The sequence below is a fragment of the Euphorbia lathyris genome, chromosome 8, assembly GCF_963576675.1.
Source record: "Euphorbia lathyris chromosome 8, ddEupLath1.1, whole genome shotgun sequence".
Lineage (NCBI taxonomy): Eukaryota > Viridiplantae > Streptophyta > Magnoliopsida > Malpighiales > Euphorbiaceae > Euphorbia > Euphorbia lathyris.
In genome coordinates, this window is record NC_088917.1 from 44,896,325 (window position 1) to 44,912,703 (window position 16,379).

Here is a 16,379-nt window from a genome sequence, read left to right on the forward strand (position 1 = left end):
TCCGACATGATTTAACAACTCTTAACTCTCAACCTAGATATATGATTCGACCAAAGGATCCGAAATCCCAGATTTCTCATCCATTAATCTCATCAATTGATATCCCTAGTGTTAATTTTCAGTTCTTCATAATTAAGTGCATATTTAGTTAATACCAATTCCATCCCAACCTTATTTGTCTTGACATTTGGACGTTTGATTAGACTTAGTGGCTCTGCAATCCTGTCTCCCTGTGGGTTCGACATGTGCTTGCACACTTTATTACTTGTTGCGATAGGTTTATACTTGACCTTAATTTTGCTATATATCCAAGGAGCATCAAGTTTTTGGTGCCGTTGCCAGGGAGGCACGCGAGTGCACATTAAGTCAAAAAATCGAAATTTGATATTGACGTTTATTTTATTTTTGTTTTTAGTTTATGCACCGACGTTCTCGAAGTTATTTACCTTTGCATTTTGACCCTGAAATTGATAGAACTGCGCGCAGGTTAAGGAAAGCACACAGGCAGCAGGTTAGGGTGGCAGAAACAGAAACCCCCCTGAAGAAGAAATCCCTCAACTGGAAGAGATGGCCGACCCACCTTCTATCATGGAGCTTCTCAAGGCTACAAGGCCTACAGCTACTTCTAGTCTAGTGCAACCTACCATTGCAACATCTTCTTTTGAGATCAAACCAGCAATGATCCAAATGATCCAAAACTCGGGACAATTCGGTGGAGAATACCACGAGGATCCCAATGCCCACTTGAACAAATTCACCCTTTATTGCAGTACTTTCAAATATAACAATGTTACTACTGAAGATGTATACATGACATTATTTCGTTTTTCTTTGAAGGATGAAGCAGCAGATTGGCTAGCCTCATTGGAGCCGGGATCCCTAGCAGATTGGGATAGCACAGTCAGTGAATTTCTGGCCAAGTATTTTCCGCCGTCCAAGATGGCCCAGTTCAAGAGCGATATTAACTGTTTCAAACAGTTTGAGAGTGAAAATCTACACTTGGCTTAGGAACGATTCCAAAAGCTCCTGCAAAAGTGCCCACATCATGGGTTTGAAAAGCACCATTTGGTACAACTCTTTTACTCTGGTATTTCCTCTGCTAACAGAGCTTCTTTGGATGCAGCTGCAGGTGGTAATTTATTCAATAAGACTGCGGCAGTCGCTTATAGCCTTATGAAGGAGCTAGCAGAGCGTAGTGCGCATTGGCAGATAGAGAAGCCAACCCCAAGGCGGGGTGTATTTGCTATGGAGGTCCCGCCAACAACATCGGTAGGGACATCAGAATCATACTCTCAGGTTGCAGCTCTGACGGAAAAGCTTGATCTTCTCATGGCTGAGATGAAAAAGCCCGAACCAGCGCATGCACCAGTCTTCAAATGCGAAATCTGCGTAGGAGAGCATAGGAGCACATAATGTCCTATAGTGTTGGAGCAAGTCAATTATATGAAACATAATGGACCTTATCAGAATAACTACAACCCCACTTGTAGACAAAATCACCCGGGATTTAGTTGGTCCAACAACCAAGCCGCCTTGGGACCACCCGGATTTCAGAATCCCAATCAGGGGACGTCTTCAGCACCGCCTCAGCAAAATCAGAACCACTACCAAAAGAAGAAAGATACCCTGGAAGATAAGGTGGATGCCATGATAAAAGTGTTGGGAGCAATAGACGGGAGAGTTTCAGGAATGGAAAATCGCATGCTTCAGAATGAAGCTCATACAAAGCAGTTGGAGACTCAGTTGGGACAAATGGTAAAGAATAACTCTGAGCGTCCTGTGGGACAACTACCCCCAAACAGTGAGCAAAATCCGAAGGAAAGGGTCCATGCCATCCAACTTAGGAGTGGGAATCAAGTAAGAAGCGGCATGTGAGACTCTGTCGACGAAGATGCGACCTCGCCCGAGTTGTCTCGGCGAGACACTACAGTGTCTCGGCGAGACAACCCGCCGCTGGAGGCATCTCGGCGAGACACTATAGTGTCTCGGTGAGATGACCCCTTTAGGTCACATCTCGCCGACAAAATCTCCCCAGCCGCCCCGCTCCAGCTCAGGTAAGTCTCCCTAACCCTAAACTATTTGCTGACCCAAATGTTCAGCCTACTAAGGTACCCCTACCCTATCCAAGTTGAAAGACTAAATTAGATAAGGAATATGCAAAAAATTTAAATGTGTTTAAGAAAATTGAAATCAATCTTCCTTTTCTTGAACTACTTGAAAACATGCCTGTTTATGGGAAATTCCTTAAAGAGCTAATCACAAAAAAACGGAAGTTAGGGGACCATGAGACTGTAATGTTGAGCCAGGAATGCTCTGCTATGTTGAGCACGAATCTGCCAAAAAAATCTAAGGATCCTGGTAGTTTCAGCATTCCTTGCACTATAGGTAGTACACATTTCAAGTATGCACTTTGTGATCTGGGTGCCAGTATTAATCTGATGCCACTATCTGTATACTGGAAATTGGGCATGGGAGACCCGAGTCCCACTTCGGTCACCATTCAATTGGCAGACCGCTCATTACGGAGGCCAACCGGAATTGTCGAGGACTTACTCGTGAAGGTTGGCAAGTTCATCTTCCCTGCAGACTTTGAAATTCTGGACATTGAGGAGGATGATCAAGTGCCCATTATTTTGGGAAGACCGTTCCTAGCAACAGGGAGGACACTTATCGACGTGGAAGAAGGAAAGCTGTTTCTTCGATTACACGATGAGAAAGTGGAATTCAGCGTTGTGAAATCAATGAAGTATCCGGTAGACACTTCTTCTTGTAATTTTATTTGTGCTAACGATGTTATTGTTGAAGATGTATTCCAGGAAGATCAGGAACAAAGTCTAGCACCTGTTAAGATCACGGTGGCTGAAAGCGAACTAATTGAGTTAAGTGAGTTGGAAGTAGAAAGGTGTTATTGGATTCGACACGTTGATGAGTTAGTAAGTAATTCTGGTTCTCTTTCAAAACCCTCCATTGAGGAACCGCCGATCCTCGACCTTAAACTATTACCTGTTCACCTTAAGTATGCATTTTTGCAACCACCTATGTCTTTGCCTGTGATTGTTTCTTCTGAGCTGACCATGGATATGGAAGAACAGTTAATTGAAGTTCTGCGCACGTATAAAGGTGCTTTTGGATGGTAGATGGCAGACATACAGGGAATCAACCCCTCCGTATGCACCCATAGGATTTACATGGAGGACGAGATCAAACCAACTGTACAACCACAGTGATGATTGAACCCCAAAATGAAGGAAGTGGTGAAGGCTGAAGTGATCAAGCTCTTGGATGCAGGTATAATTTTTCCCATTTCTGATAGTCCTTGGGTTAGTCCTGTGCAGGTGGTTCCTAAGAAAGGCGGAACTACAATGATGCTGAACGAGAAAAACAAACTGATCCCTGTGAGGAAGGTGACTGGTTGGCGTATGTGCATAGACTATAGGAAGCTGAACGACGCCACTAGGAAAGACCACTTCCCACTTCCCACTTCCATTCATCGATCAGATGCTAGAGCGAATGTCAGGTAAGTGTTTCTACTGCACTGTAGATGGTTGTTCGGGCTATATGCAAATACCGGTCGATCTGAAAGATTAGGAAAAGACCACTTTTACATGCCCTTACGGGACTTTCGTATATAGACGAATGCCATTTGGCCTGTGCAACGCACCCGCCACATTCCAAAGATGCATGACAGCAGTTTTTAGTGATATGGTTGAGCAATTCATGGAGATATTCATGGACGACTTCTCCATATTTGGATCCACTTTTGAAAGTTGTCTACAAAGTCTAAAATTGATGTTGCAGCGCTGTGAGGACACTAGCCTGGTTCTTAACTGGGAGAAGTGTCAATTTATGGTCAAAGAGTGCATAGTATTAGGGCATAGAGTGTCCGAAAGGGGGATAGAGGTCGACCCTGCTAAAATCGAAGTAATAGATAAACTACCTCCCCCTGTAATGTTAAAGCAGTTAGAAGTTTCCTGGGGCATGCAGGATTCTATAGGCGATTTGTTAAAAAAATTTCCAAAATTGCTAGGCCTTTAACTCAACTGCTTTTGAAAGATGCCGATTTTGTTTTCACTGATGCATACTTAGATGCTTTTAATGAACTTAAAAGTAAATTGGTGAAAGCCCCTATTATGGTTAGTCCAGATTGGGACCGACCATTTGAGCTAATGTGTGATGCAAGTGACACAGCTGTAGGTGCATGCTTGGGTCAAAAGAAAGATAAAATTTGTCAGCCTATTTGCTATGCTAGTAAGACTTTAAATGAAGCTCAGGTAAATTATACCACCACAGAGAAAGAATTGCTAGCTATCATTTTTGCCTTAGACAAGTTTAGGTCTTATCTTGTGCTTTCTAAGATTATTGTGTATACTGACCATGCTGCCCTGAAGTACTTGTTTTCTAAACAGGATGCTAAGCCTAGACTCATTCGTTGGATATTGCTGCTCGAGGAATTCGATTTAGAGATAAGGGACAAGAAGGGAGTCAAGAATGTGGTACCTGCCCACCTCTCCCGCTTGGAGAACAAGGAGGACGAGATGATCCTCTCTGAGGACATCAAGGAATCCTTCCCCGATGAGAAGTTAATGGCAATATTATCAGTACCTTGGTTCGCTGACTATGCAAATTTCATTGCAGGAAAGGTCATACCCCCAGATTTGAGCTATCAGCAGAGAAAGAAATTTCTACATGAGGTAAAATAGTACTACTGGGAGGATCCTTTCCTATGGAAGGTATGTGGCGACAATATCATTCGGCGTTGTATCCCTGAAAGTGAAGTAGAGTCAGTTCTAGCTTTTTGCCATTCCAGAGAGATAGGTGGGCATCATGGCCCGACCAAAACTGCAGCTAAGGTATTACAATCTGGTCTATTTTGGCCCACCCTTTTTGCTGATGCTGCTAGATTTGTAAAATCATGTGATAATTGCCAGAGAACTGGAAGTATATCAAAAAGACATGAAATGCCTCTCAGTCCTATTTTAGTTTGTGAGATATTTGATGTCTGGGGGATAGACTTCATGGGTCCTTTCCCCAAGTCTTTTAACAATGAGTACATTTTGGTGGCAGTCGATTACGTGTCAAAGTGGGTGGAAGCTGTTGCTTTACCTAGTAATGATGCGAGGGTTGTAACTAAGTTCTTGCAAAAGAACATTTTTACACGTTTTGGCACCCCTCGCACCATTATTAGTGATGGCGGCTCACACTTCTGCACTAAGCTTTTCTCACAGCTTTTGCAGAAATATGGAGTCACACATAAGGTGGCCACACCTTACCACCCTCAGACTAGTGGCCAGGTAGAAGTGACCAACAGAGAGTTGAAAAACATCTTAGAAAAAACAGTAAATCTATCTCGGAAAGACTGGTCTTTAAAAATCGACGACGCCTTGTGGGCATACAGAACCGCGTTTAAAACGCCAATCATGTCTCCCTACAAATTGGTGTATAGAAAGGCATGCCATCTGCCTGTAGAGCTAGAACACAAGGCCTTTTGGGCCACTAGGTTTCTAAACTTTGATAATAAGATTGCAGGTGAACAACGGTTGTTGCAGTTGGATCAATTGGAGGAATTTCGACTAGGAGCATATGAGAATGCCAAGATTTACAAGGAACGAATGAAGAAATGGCATGACAAGCGGATCATTAAGCGCAACTTTGAACCAATCGACAAAGTTCTGTTATTTAACTCCCGAATAAAGTTGTGGCCTGGCAAGCTAAAGTCTAGGTGGAGCGGACCATTCTCCATAGTACAAGCTTTCCCTTCTGGTATGGTTGAAATCAAAGACGATAAGAATCAGACGTTTCAGGTTAACGGTCAAAGGTTGAAGTGCTATGATGACGGGCCTCGGGTAATTGAGCATCTACGTCTGGATGATCCGTCCTGAGGGAGAAGGACAGTCTATAAGCTCCATAGACTATAAAATTGAGCGCTCCTAGGAGGCACCCCAGATTAGAACCTCTTTACATTACGTTTTTCGTTCTCTTTCAAGTACTTTTGAATATTTTTTTCTCTTTTTTTTCCGTACTTAACTTCTTTCATAAATTTTTTAGGACTGTTTTCTTTTCCCGCTGTGTCTCGCCGAGACAAGGCGGCCCTTGCCAGTAGCAAGGCACGCCCAGCACTATGTCTCGTCGAGACATAGTGTGTCTCGCCGAGACAAGGCGTCCCCTGGTAAAGTAGGTGTACGCCAGCGTTGTGTCTCGCCGAGACACATCACGGATCCAAGGCCCATCAGCCTGGATCCACCAATACACCACCATAAATACCCCAAACCCTACCCTTTGAACTCCCAGCCGAATTCCCATCCCTTTCACCCCCAATTTCTTGACCTAAACCCTAACTTCTCTCTCTACAATCCTACCTCTTCCCCCATTTCTCACCTCCATCCTTTCCATTCTACTTCAAACCCACCATTACTAAATTTTCAAGGTTCATTACTATTCCTTTGTCTTTGATTATTTAATTTAGTTTGTGATAACTCCCCTTTCACCATTTCTAGTTTTTCTAAAGGTTCATTACTTCTCTTTTATCTTTACTTGCTTGATTTATTTTGTGATAACCATTTTTTTATTTGGTGTTTTCCTCTTTTCATTTGTGTTTTCTTGCCGCTTTTTCTTCTTTTGTGACACTAGGTTATGGCAGAATTATCTCGTTCCACGCGGTCCAGAAGCAAGAAACGAGTGGACGATGAGCAAGCACTGATTGAAGGCTCTGGACGACCCCGTTGGATGCCACCACGCCCTCCTAGGCCCCGAGCTTCATCATAGCAAGTCGATACTCCATACCCGTCCGAGTTATCACGTAAGTATCTTTGCCCTTTCTCAATCAAATCTGTTGATGAGGGGGAGCTATATCTGAAATTTAAAGACTACAAACTTGCTCACCCCCGATATTTTGACTGGCCTTTACTTGAGAAAGTGGGTAAGGATGAGGGAATTAAGGAAATCCTAAAGCGGATGGGGGTGGAAAAAATTAGATGATAGACGGTACAAATTGTACAAATTCTATATTGTTGAGTTCTTTACTACCCTCCGAATCGACACTGACGACGAGGGCGTAAGAACGCTACACTATAGGATTGATAATACCGAATCCAAAGTGAGGCGGAATTTAACAAAGTCATGGGTTTTAAAGAGGGCGACTACACTGAGTGGGACGAGGGCCTCACTAATAAAGACATTTGGTTTGAGCTTTCGGGGATCTTTGACTTTAAGAAAAACAACACACTTAATAAGAACATAACCGATCCTCAAATCCGTTTAATGCACAAATGGATTACATTTAACCTTGTCGGTCTCCCCGAGGCCGATAAGGTTAGCGAGGCCGACCTTTTACTTCTCTGGTGTATGACCCAAAACAAACCTCCTAGGATGGCCCATTTTATCTGGACTTTGATGGCCGGGGTTCGCTTTTCAAATCGAACTTCCCTTCCATTTGGCCATATTATCTCCCACCTAGCCGTCTGTGAGGGAACAATGACTACTTTCCAGTTAAAAGACTCTGAGAACTTTAAATTGTTAGATGCTAGTTATTTGTTGCGTGCTGAACTCCTCCACAAGTCGGGAATGTGGTGGAAGGATTTTCATTCTGCAGGTACAGGTTCATCTGAGCCAATGGACCTCGGTTCTGAAGAGGGGGATGATGACTATCAATCAGAGCCGGAAGGCGGGTTTGAGGAACGTTTGACCATCATGGAGGCCAACTTGGAGGAATTGACACATGAGTTCCACGACTTCTGCATGGATGTCAACGGATTCATGTCCGATATGCGCGGATGGATGGATCGCCACCCTTGAGGGAGTCCCTATCCTATTTTCTTTTCCCTTTATATGTTGTGTAGCTTTACTTTTCTGCATTTTTGGGAGTAAATGCATGCTTTAAGTGTGGGGAGGGAAAAATAGGATAGAATTCCGGTACATTGCAAGTTTGTCGTTTTGTATAAACCGTTTGCGTGTGTGCGTCTGCTGTCACTGTGTCTGTCTTGTACCCACCGTGTCTATCGCGTTTGCATGTGTGCGTCTGCTATCACCGTGTCTGTCTTGTACCTGCCGTGTCTGTATAAAAAAAAGTCAATCAAAGCCTCCCCCAAGAGTTAAGTCTTGGTTCTTCGCTTGAAATAGATGAAACACTCTAGAGTTGTTATATTGCATACCCCCTTGAAAACTTCATCGAAAGAAAAAATTAGACAAACAGGCCATCTTAATTTTACCCTTGAATAATTGATGATGAGGTCGTGTTGCCAGTACTTAATTTATACTTAGTGCAATTTTAGTAGTCCACCTTTAAGAAGATGATGGAAGCCAAAATTGTGAAATCTGAATGTCAACCTAAGTTGAAGTCGTGTTACCGGAAGTAGTTAAAGTTACACTTAATGATAAATGCATAAATCCTTAAATCAAAACTTGCTTGCCAATGCACTGAAAATCTAAATCTCCAAATACCTCTTCCCACCTTACTCTAATGCCTACGATTAATAAGTGCAATTGCACAAACAAATTCTTGGTATAAGTATGCATAGCATCTTGGTTTTGTGATCGGGTTGTATGGCCGGGGGTACGTTACCCATGCGTTCAACCTGTACAAAAGGCCCCTCACATTGGAAAGAAAATGGGAAGGGGGAATCTAATTCTTCAAACTCCTTGGTTTTGTGGTCGGGTTGTATGGCCGGGGGTGCGTTACCCATGCGTTTCAACTGGTACAAAAGGCTCCTCACACTGCCAAGTAATCTAATTAATTTAGCTTAACAACCTTAGTGTTTTGAATTGAAGGTTCACGGTGAATGATTTGGTTGTTCATTTTTGGCTAAACAAGATTAAGTTTCTATCCATCTTCTTAGAGTTTGGCTACTGAAATTACCTTTGAGAATGAGTTTTCACAGGGCGACCCCCTATCATCTTCGGTTCAATGGTAGTTAGTAAGGTGTGTTGTTTGGAAATAATCCGGAAATGTCAAGAGTCCAAGGGCTATGTGATTTAATTCCTTCTAAATGCTCGTCTTTCTTGCTTGAGGACAATCAAGGCTCAAGTGTGGGGAGGTTGATATTTCCATATTTCATAGATGTTTAGGGGCATTTCCTTCATTGTTCTTAGTTATTTTCAACCGTTTTTGTTTATTGTTTTCGTGCTTTAGGTCGGTTTTATGTTTCCTTTACCTTATGGCATGATTAGTGTTTTTCAAGACTTTTTGGACCTCCTCGGAGCTTTAGGAAGCAGTCGGGCATCAACCGAGAAGACGGGGAGCTGAAGCGGACTCGGCCACATACTATCTCGCCGAGACAACTGCTGTCTCGCCGAGACAGCCACTATCTCACCGAGACAGCCACTGTCTCGCCGAGACAGAACGCGAATCAGCGCTTCTGCAACAGCAAATCCGACCCTTTATGCTGAGTTGGCCCTATGAAGACCTGGAAATATCTATTTTTACTTCTGTAATTTCCCTTTTTGCCCTTTTAGCTCTTGTTGTGACTATAAAAGGGAATTAGGTTTTATTTTTTTAGGCAGTTCTTTTTTTTAAGCAATTGAGCAGCCATTTTTGTATCAGAAGATATTTTTAGAAGCTAGGCTTTTGCTCAATCATTGCATTTGGGATTTTCAATTGCTCTTATTCCATTTCGGGCGATTTTCAATCGAGGATTCATCGACGATCACTAGAGTGACAGTCTAGTTTTCTTCTCCTTTGTACTCTTCTATTGAATTTCAATATATTTATGGATTTCATCTTTATCATTATGATTGTGTTGATTTGCATATCTATGAGCTAATCTCCATCCGATCTGGGATGGAGGTGAATTTGGTGTGAATGATTATATTTGGGTTTAGAGTTAGGGTATGATTTGATTGTCAACTGTAATCTGATTGTCTGTACTTAATGTATTGATCTGAAAGGAAATAGAATTTTAGATAGATTCGAGACCGAGAGGAGAGAGTCTATTCTGAACCCGTATAGTCAGACCTCGCTAGGATACTAGGAGTGCGGTTCTTACTCGGGCTACGGCTTAGAGTTCAACCAAACAGGACTTAGTAATGCTTTACATGTTGTAGAACATATTGCCTAACCAAGATATTGTTTGAACACATGTGAATAGGGGTTTTAGAATACTGATCACATTCATACCTTTTCTAGAATGGTTGCCGTTATATTCCGACATGATTTAACAACTCTTAACTCTCAACCTAGATATATGATTCGACCAAAGGATCCGAAATCCCAGATTTCTCATCCATTAATCTCATCAATTGATATCCCTAGTGTTAATTTTCAGTTCTTCATAATTAAGTGCATATTTAGTTAATACCAATTCCATCCCAACCTTATTTGTCTTGACATTTGGACGTTTGATTAGACTTAGTGGCTCTGCAATCCTGTCTCCCTGTGGGTTCGACCCGTGCTTGCACACTTTATTACTTGTTGCGATAGGTTTATACTTGACCTTAATTTTGCTATATATCCAAGGAGCATCAGTACTCGCCAAAACTATCAATGAAATGAATTCTGATTTTTCTTACTTGCTTGATGTTGATTCTAATCATTCCATACATTCTCATTCATATAACATGCCTACATTTGAAATCAATGCAATAGAAATGTCAACTTTCAATCTTAGCACGGATGAAAATCCTAAACTTATACAAATTGCTCAAGAATTAACAACTGGAGAGAGGAAAGAATTTGTGAGAATAATAAAAAAAAATACGAAATAGTGTTTGCTTGGACGTACAAGAACATGCCAGGAATTGATAAATCCATCGTAGCTCACCGTATTCCAACATACCCCGATGCTAAGCCCGTAAAGCAAAAGCTCCGACGCATGAGGCCAGACTGGGAAGATAAGATTAGAGAGGAGGTGAAGAAACAGTTAGAGGCAGATATTTATCGAAGTAATCGACTATCCTCCGTGGGTGGAAAATGTAGTGCCAATCGCAAAGAAAGACGGCAAAGTGCGAATGTGCGTCGATTATAGAGATCTCAACAAGGCTTGCCCCAAAGATGAGTTTGCGTTACCTCACATCGACGTATTGATTGACAGTGCAGCATCAAGTGTCTTACACACAAATGTGGATGGCTTTATGGGCTACATGCAGGTTCAGATGGCCGAAAAGCACAAAGCAAAAACCTCGTTCACTACTGAGTGGGGAACATACTGCTATAGGGTCACGCCGTTTGGTTTGAAAAATGCCGGGGCAACTTATTAGCGAATGGCTACGGCACTGTTCCACGACATGATACATAAAGAGGTGGAGGTCTATGTGGATGACATGATGGTCAAATCAGATATAAAAGAGGGGCATTTCGTGGCACTTGAGAAGTTTTTGGCCCGAATTGCAGAATTCAAGCTAAGGTTGAACCCGAAGAAGTGCTTCTTTGGCGTTTCATTGGGGAAAATCCTAGGCTATGTAATCAGTAACAAGGGGATTGAGGTGGATCCCAATAAAGTGAAGGCCGCCGGCACCGAAGAATGAGAAAGAAGTGAGAGGATTCCTGGGGCAGGTTCAGTATATTAGTCGGTTCATAGCACGACTCACCATAATCTGCGAACCAATCTTTAAGCTGCTGCGGAAAGATCAACCGATGTTTTGGAACGACAAATGCCAGCAAGCTTTGGAGAGAATCCGGACCTATTTGACTAATCCACCGGTTTTGAGACCGCCTAAACTTGGAAAACCACTTCTCCTATATGTAGCAATCGAGGAGCGATCCATTGGAGCAATGTTGGCCCAGGACGGGGACACCGGGGTGGAGCATGCAGTGTATTATCTGAGTAAAAAGTTCCTAGAATATGAGCTTAAGTATAATATGATCGAAAAGACGTGTGTGACAGTAGTATGGCTAACGAAGAAGCTGCGACACTATTTTCAGTCTTACAAAGTGATCATTATTTCCCGGATGGATCCCGTGAAGTATCTGTACCAAACTCCATCCTTAATGGGGAAGCTAACCCGATGGTTGTTGCTTTTGTTAGAATTAGACATCGAATATGTAACGAAGATGGTTATCAAGGGGAGAGCCGTAGCGGAATTTCTGGCCAATCAACCCCTAAGTGCGGAAGAAGAGGAGATAAACTATGATTTTCCCGATGAGCACCTGAATGCAATAGAAGTTATACCGTGGAAAATGTTCTTTGATGGAGCGGTTAACTCGAATGGAGCCGGGGTAGGAGTGTTATTTATCTCACCGGAATGGGAAAGGATCCCAATGGCAAAGAAGTTATCGTTCCCTCTCACTAATAATATGGCCGAGTATGAAGCGTGCATCTACGGGTTAGAATCGTTAGCAGCGCTCGGAGCATCGTATGTTGAAATCTGGGGCGACTCAAAGCTGATTATCGAGCAAGCCCAGGGAAATTGGAAAGTAAGGGAAGAAAGGTTGCGCCCGTATCATATTCCTCGAGCGCAGAACCAAGCGGCGGATGCTTTGGCCACGTTGGTGTCGGTATGGGATAATCCACAGAACCTTGCCTCAAAGCCTCTGGTATTGAGGAGGTCTCACAAACCATGGTACGAAGATGTAATGTTGTTAGGAGTGGATGGAAAGCCTTGGTATTTCGACATCGTGAACTTCATGAAAAGTGGAACTTATCCGGCAGAATCAGAACTTAGGGATCAGGCCGTGATCAGAAAGTTAGCTCAGCAATTCGTCATCCACAATGATTTGCTTTACAAAAGGCACACCGATGGGTTACAATTGAGATGTTTAGACGAGGGAGAAGCCCGTGAAGTGATGGAGTCAATGCACTCGAGAATTTGTGGAGCCCATATGGGAGGAGCAGTGTTAGCAAAGAAAATCGTAAGGCAAGGCCTCTATTGGCTCACCATGGAAAGAGATTGCAACGAATATGCGAAGAAATGCCATGATTGTCAAATCCACGGGGATTATAATTACCTGCCAGCTATGGAACTGCACGTGTTGGCACCCGTTTGGCCGTTTGCAGCTTGGGGCATTGATATCATCGGTGAGGTGAGGCCTAATACATCAAACGGGCACAAGTTCATCGCAGTTGCCATTGATTACTTCACCAAGTGGGTAGAGGCAGAATCGTTTAGTAAGTTGGGAGCGAAGCAGATGAGGAAGTTTATTGAAAAACATCTAATCACCAGGTTCGGGGTGCCTCACCATATGATCACGGATAATGGGGTTCAGTTTCAGGGAGAAGTGAAAAGTCTCTTCCAGGAATACGGTATTGAGCATCACAGGTCTTCCCCATACCGTCCGCAAGCTAACGGGGCGGTGGAGGCGACTAATAAGAACCTTAAGAGGATTCTTATAAAGACGGTGGAGTCGCACCGAATTGGCACGAGCAACTTCCACTTGCTTTGTGGGCCTATCGCATGACTGTTAGAACATCTACTGGGGCAACACCTTTCTCCTTAGTATATGGGGCAGAAGCAGTTCTGCCGATTGAGATTGAGAAGCGATCGTTGAGAATCGCGGTAGAAGCAGAGATTCCTGAAGTGGAATGGGTGAAGAAATGGTATGAACAGTTGGCATTGGTCGATGAGAAGAGGTTAAGGTTAGTCCTATTAAGGAAGGGGACATGGTGCTGAAGCAGATTCGAATGATGCACACCGACCCTAGGGGCAAGTTTAGGCCAAACTGGGAAGGACCGTTTCTCGTGAAGAAGATCCTAAGCAAAGGAGCGGTGAAACTAACCACGATGGATGGCATTGAGTTCTCCGAACCTACCAATCTGGATAGGCTTAAGACATACTTTTCGTAAAAAAAAGAGAAATAAAAAGTCCCGATAGGTTGAAAACCTGCAAAGGGCGATCTATGCAACAATAAGGGACATCCCAATGAGTGAAAACCCAAGAGGGCGCTCATTTGAAAATTCCGGGATAATAAAAGGAGAGTTGAAAAATCACTGGGATCTGAAAACCGAAAAAAGGCGGGACTTGGTAACAGTAGTTATATCTTGAGCAATTACAAAAAATAATGTATAATTGGCTAAGTATTTCTGTTGTTTGTAAATAAATAAAGGCATGAATATTTTTGAAGAGAATGATTGGAATAGTTACAATCGATTGAATGCATTGTATTATAAATCATGAGTTATACATTCCCTTTCTCTAACTACGAGATAAAAAGCCTACACTGATATCCACTGCTTTCCATATATATACAAGTTATACATCGGGATGATACAAGGCAAAACAATGACAGTCATATCAATGCGGAGGAAATCCGAGATCCCAAAAGTACCCTAGCGGATCAAAATCTCTGAAGTAAGTAGCCCGCTCCTCAACTAAGGCCTCCTAGGCAACTCGACGGGCATCCATAGCCGCCCGCCAACCCTCATCCGAAACTCGGCGGCTCTCCACCGCAATCCGCAAACTCTCCTCAACAGCTTGTCGAGCCTCTATAACGACGTCCGATCTGAGCATCATCATCCCGCAGTGAATCCTCTCGCCCAACCGCCACGCTCTCCTGTACTCTCCGATCAATCGGTCTCCCTATAAAGAAAAATAGGAGGGAAGCAATGTAAAAGAAAAAAGAAAAAAAAGAGAGAAAAATATGTATACATTCATTCATAATCATGTGCATACATATCACTATACTAGGTATTACAATAAAAATACTCACCAGGTGATGGGCGTGACTCAAGTCAAGACGCACGTAGAAATACTCGGATAGCTCCACGAAATTCGTGCAAGTCTAGGCAGGCTTCGATAGGCAAATTAAAATCCGATCTATGGGCACAGACCCCGCTACGGACTGCAGTCTACGACCTTATCGATGGGAACATGCCCCGCTACGGATTGCGGTCTACGACATTATCAATGGGCACAGGCCCCGCTGCGGACTCCGGTCTAAGGCATCAAGCGATTGCGATAAAAAACTCTCGGACAAGTGATAAAGCCCAAATATCAAAGCGACTGCGGTCAAAAACTCTTGGACGAGTGATAAAGCCCAGCTATCATCAACAAAGAACGCATGCGATCGATGTAGAGATTAGGGTTGAACAGTTGATTTGGAGATATGCAAAATGAAAAAAAAACAACGCCTGCGATCGATGTATAGGTTAGGGTCGAACGGTTGATTTGGAGATATGCAAAACGAAAGAACGCCCGCAGTCGAGGTAAAGACTAGGGTCGCTAGAAAGAGCTATATACCTGCGGTCGACGTAAAGACTAGGGTCGCTAGAAAGAGCTACATACCTGCGGTCGATGTAAAGACGAGGGTCGCTAGAAAGAGCTATATACCTGCGGTCGATTTAGACTAGGGTCGCTAGAAAAGGCTAGATACATGCGGTCGACGTAAAGAATAGGGTCCCTAGAAAGAGCTATATACCTACGGTCGATTTAGACTAGGGTCGCTAGAAAGAGCTATATACCTGAGGTCGATTTAGACTAGGGTCGCTAGAAAGAGCTATATACATGCGGTCGATTTAGACTAGGGTCGCTAGAAAGAGCTATATACATGCGGTCGATTTAGACTAGGTCGCTAGAAAGAGCTATACACATGCGGTCGATTTAGACTAGGGTCGCTAGAAAGAGCTATATACCTGCGGTCGATGTAAAGACTAGGGTCGCTAGAAAGAGCTATATACCTGCGGTCGATGTAAAGACTAGGGTCGCTAGAAAGAGCTATATACCTGCAGTCGATTTAGTCTAGGGTCGCTAGAAAGAGCTATATAACTGCGGTTGATGTAAAGACTAAGGTCGCTAGAAAGAGCTATATACCTGCGGTCGATGTATAGAATAGGGTTGGATAGTCGACTTAGAGACCGGGGACAAGGAATCACGCAGGGAGATCAACGCTCGCAGCCGATGCAAGGACTGGGGACAAGTTGAAAGCCCACGACGTGGAGGTCAGGTATTTCTCATCCCACTCTATATGTGTCTTTTACTTTAATATGTTTCGTATTGCATGTGTTGTATTCACGAAAAAGGTTTTCAAAAAAGCACACACGTCACTGTCAAAAATAGAAAAGTAGGGGCAACTATAGACACCGGGGTCGGAGGACCGATGAAGAAAAATTATAAAAAGGGATCCAAATCAGTCGATTAAAATAAATGATGAGTCGATAAAAATAATAAATAAAAACATTGTTCGAATGAACCGTGGCGGCCGGCTTGATTGAATTCGGAAATTAAGTCGAGCGATTGCGAATCGGTTCCGCGAATGAAATCTTAAATCGTCTCGTCGAGTTCGGGGTATTTCATGCCCTTTTCTTATTAATTTTATTATTAATAAAATCTCGGGTCGATAGGGGTTTTGTTTTGGTATTCGAGCAATCCAATATATATATATATATATATATATATATATATATATATATATAGTTTTGTAAAAAGATCGATTTTATAAAAGCTAATTTTATAAAATCGGTTTTGACAAAAATCATTTTCGATTAAAATCGTTATTGATTTTGGCTAATTTTAGATTT